Below are 4,915 nucleotides of genomic sequence, written 5' to 3'. Positions count from 1 at the left end.
AACAGAGAAAGAAATACAAAGAACTTGTGCTCTTCCTCCAAACAAATTCAATTGGATACAAATGGCTATTTCCAGAAGTAGCATTTAAGATCACCCTTCTTATTATTACATGTAACACTTCAGATATTTGACAAAAGTAGGATTGCTAAATTATAAAGTGGTACCACTAGTTGTCCCCTTAATTTGTTTCATCCAGTGACATTCAGTTCCATGATATGGAAAACTTCGAGTGCCCATTGATGCTTATTAAACTTCTATTAAAGGGACAGATCATTTTTCAAGGCCAGTTGGCAGTATCAGACAAAAGTGGAGAAGCGGTCTCCCACGTGAAAACTTGTGCCACAATGAATGTGTTACTCTTTTAGTATTCCACAGGATTGTTTTGTTCAGAAGTATGTCACAAAAAACAGGACTATTTAAGAAAGATTTTTCCTCAACCCATACTGTGATGGTTGTTAAGAGTGGAAATTCGTTCATGATGGTGATAAGTGTGACCTTTTAACTGCTTTTATAATTCCATAAAGTGGTATGGTTCCTACTTGCAGTTGCAGGCCTCCTACTATTTAATCTCCTGTCGATCTGCCTGGATCCTGTACCAAGTGAACCATCTCTCCCAAGGTTATGTCAATTCAATCTACACAGTTACAATGACTTTGCTTGGATGAGCATCACTGAACTTGCTCAGAGGATGTTGTTGTTGTTCAGTCGCACAGTCGAGTCCGACTCTTCGCGACCCCATGGACCAGATCCCGCCAGGCCTTCCTGTCTTCCGCCGTCTTCTGAAGTTGGCTCAGTTTCATGTTCATTGCATCTATGACACTGTCTAATCATCTCATCCTTTGCCGTCCCTGTCTTCTTTGATCTTCAATCTTTCCCAGCATCAGGGTCTTCTCCAGTGAGTGCTCCCTTCTTGCTCAGCGGATACCCCTGGGCAAATTATAATCTCTTAGCCTAACAAACCTCAGAGAGCTCCAATGGAATAAAATCTCACCCACCTCCCAAATGTGTATTACCCAGGACTGCCAACTTTTGAAATGACTTGTGTAGCTGTCCCCTGACAGGCATCTTGATTGGCAACCATTACAAAACAATAACATTTTAGCACCACATCATGCTGATTTCTGCATATCAAACTTCTGACAAAGGCAACAACCTTTTACTGTGTACTGGTCAATGGCTGTAATAAATTTACTTGCTACTAGACAAAGGCACAAGTATAACACCGGCTTTTATTTTTCCTGATCAGTTGATTAACTCAAATTAACCCCAATCGTTTTGGGGGGAAAGTAGGATAAAAGGGTACTGTTTTTGCTCTGGGTTTAAAAAAAGAAAGTCAGTTTGTTGGGGTTTTTTTATTAAAAAAAAGTCATTTGAGGCAGAAGAACATTATAGCTGATTGCTTTATTGATACTGTATTACGGATGAAAAGTACAATAGGTGCAGAATTCCGGGCAGTTTGACTCTTGCATATTGAGTGCACACAAGTGAAATATTTCAAGATACATTAACACCCATTTCCCCCCCTTCCCCACTCCCTCCCCTCCATATAAAACTTGAGCAGACAATAATACATACAATGACAAAAAAAGTTCTTTAAAAAAACAACAAATACAATTCTTCCCTTCATTTAGTGCAGAGGCAGCTAGGTCCATCACCAAAAGACTGAGCCTTTGCAATCAGGCAGGATGAAATGAATGAAGCTGTTATGAGACAGTAAGACAGTGGAACCAGTTTGGGGGAACCAAGCTCCCTCCCTCGAATGCTGTGGCTGTGCACTGAGGGGTGGAAGAGAACAGATCAGGTATGCATTGTAACATTTTGTTTTGGAAGCCCCTTCTTAAAAATAAAATAAAATAGTGATTTGCAAATTATATGCCCCAGGAATTAATTGTGCTACGGCAATAACGGGATTTGACACTGCTTCTAGAAGACTGTGCTCAGGACATCTTCCACCGTAGTATTAGCCATCTCTCCCTCGTCGTTTTCCGGAGAATGTATGTGCCAAAGAAACACTATCAACTGTACTGTATACCTTTTCTCATGGCAGCAGGACTGGAAGAGGACAATGCCCTTCCTGCCACTGACTTGAATATTGCATGCCTTAGTACAGATTCTGCAGATCAGCTGGGCCAATTTGATTAAATTGCTTTCTGCTTGATAATTCTAAGGCCCCTAGATGGTTTGAACAACCAACCACGTGTTTTTTGGGTCTGTTTGAATATCCCAGCCCTAAAAACACACTCCTTCTGGTCACATTGGCATTGATTTTGCATAAAGCACGTTGCCTGAGCCTATGCATATTTACTCCAGTGACAGACCCAAGCTACATAGAACTAGGCATAGTAAGTATGCATAGGACTGTAGCCTGAAGAGTACATGTAAGCCTGCAAAAAGAAAGCCAAGTAGCCAAAATACTACCCAATTCTCTATGGTTTTGTCTCCTTGTACAAATTGTATGCCGCTCTACTTCTTTTACTCAGTTTAGACCTGGATGTATTCAGGGAAAGGAATCAACGTGAGTTCTCTGTTGAATAATAATAATAATAATAATAAATATTTTAAGTATACTGAGCTGGAAGCTTCCTGGTATATATTAACACGGAATCTGGGCCTAAGATTTTGACTAATTTGGCATAGAGTCTATATTTAACTTTTAATGCAAACGTAATCAAAGCATACTTAAAACTATTGTTCCTATCTGGCATTAAGGTAAGTGATTACACAAACTGAAAAGAGAACCATGAACTTGGGTTCTTCTGTAACAGCTAGAAGGACACGTCCAACTTCCAAGATGCAGGCATTCCAAAGTCAAATTTACAAGCATATACTTGTTCTTTGTTGAGCATTCCACTCCCTAAAAGGTATTGGCTATTGAGATTTCCCCCAGTTGACAATCACTTAATGGTACATTTTAACTGTATGGATACTTCGTCAACTTTGATTAATATTCCATAAGCTCAAAGCAAGCACATACTTCTTTGCAATATCAGGGTCAGCTCTGTTAATAATATTACAAAACTGAGCCCAGACAAATTCTCTTTGCTGTTTCATCAGTGCTATATCTCGCAGAAAGTTCTCATTCATTCTATTCTACCAAACCATATATTTTAGTTGCTTGTTGGGGGGGGGGGGACTTGTCAGGTTTCTCAGTAAAAAGCTTCTACCAACGCTTTGTTCTGCTAATGTAAGTCTAAAAAAACCCCGTCATTTCCCCCTCCCCATTCATTTTTTTCTTAACTTGGGATTATTACGTTTTAAATCATTTTTTAACTGATTGGGGCTTAGTTGTGTCTTGCAGTGCCATGGAAAAGCAAACCCCTCAATGGCTTAATGGCTCAAAATTGCAAGTTAACAATTAAAAAAAAATGGATACATTAAAAAAACCTACCCCCTCTTTAAAAAATACAGTTCAAGTAGTCTTTATGTTTTTTTAAATGTTTGGCTATATAAGGCAAAGCAGGTACAGAACTGATTAATGCCCCCCTTCCTCTAAGCAATTGAATATATATGATGGGGGCATTGGTTTCCCCTCTTCTTACAAGCAGACAGGCGATTATGTATCATTTTTATCACCTTTGGCCCTCCTCTATTCCTGAGCTTTAAACAGAACTGGATTTTAACCTTTCCCGTCCCTGAATATCCGCTCAGATTCCTTGTTTGGAACCTCAAAGGATAGGACAAGGAGTTTTTAAACTTCTCCTCCATCTCAGGAGTTGAGGCAATGAAGATGACCTACCTTTCTCTAGACTTGCTATATTATGATCCTTCCCCTCTGGAACTTTAGTGCTCAAGACACAATTCTAACATTTTCTTTCCTCGGGGGCGGAGGGGGGAGGAGAAGCAGGATGTTTCATGTGTATTAAGTAGATGACCTGTTGCTGCCATTATAAAATGACCCAAAGAATGGTTCCTTTTTTTTTCTTTCTTTTTTTTTTTACAAGGAAGCTGGTAAAATGAAGCAGCGAAAGAATTAGATGGTCCGTTATCTGAGCAATTCATCCGGAGGAAGGTCATTCAAGCAGCCACCATGTACAATCTTACCTAATCTGAAACATATAGGGTTGCCAAATGACCCCGGGGGGTGGGGAATCCCCCGCTTCGGAGCCCCGAGTTCTGCCCCAGCGGAATCGCGGCCCGGGGGGAACCCCGCCACCAAAGCTGCGTCACCCCCCGACGAGCTCGGCCACGCCCCAATGTCAGCAACGTCTGACGTCACACAGCCGGCTTCCGACCAGGATGGAGCCTCCCCCAGGATTTGGCAACCCTAGAAACATAAATTCTCACTTAACAAAATATGGCATCAGGTCCGTGAGAAGGTGGCAGAGGGAGACCGAAAATGACTGTTGTTAGTGGAAGGATGCTGACACTCACCCCGCAAAGGCCAATAGCTGCTCTATGTACAGTGAATAGTTCCATGGAATAGAATGGGATTACTGACAAAGCACATGCCTTTGCAATAGGCATGCTTCCAGTTCTGGATACTAAGGACGGTGTGAAAGACTTAAAGGGGGAAAAAGTTGATTTAAAATGCATATAGTTGTATTTATGTATTTCTGCATGTGCGTGCGTATTTTGTATATGAGTGAAAGGCAATTAGCTCATATGGTCATGACCAAGCTATATTTCAGAAGAGAAAAAAAAAATAAAGAACACACTTATCACACTTTCCTAAAACGAAAAGCTAAAAATTTCAAGTTCAGTATTCGAGATCTTGTCCTTCCCACCCCACCCTCTTGTAATTTTCTGGGTTTGCTTCCCCCCTTCCAACTTACATTAGCACCATAACAACATTTAAACATTACAACCTCTCTTCAGTTACTACACAAAAAATGGTCCCATTAAAAATAGTGCTTTTCTGCCAAAAAAAAAAAGTTATATATAATATATATTTTATATATTCAACTAAATCCGTGGC

This window comes from Gekko japonicus, unplaced genomic scaffold (genome assembly GCF_001447785.1).
Source record: "Gekko japonicus isolate JY-2015 unplaced genomic scaffold, Gekko_japonicus_V1.1 scaffold1848, whole genome shotgun sequence".
Classification (NCBI taxonomy): Eukaryota; Metazoa; Chordata; class Lepidosauria; order Squamata; family Gekkonidae; genus Gekko; species Gekko japonicus.
The sequence above is the reverse complement of the archived record's forward strand: the minus strand, read 5'-3'. Positions refer to the sequence as shown.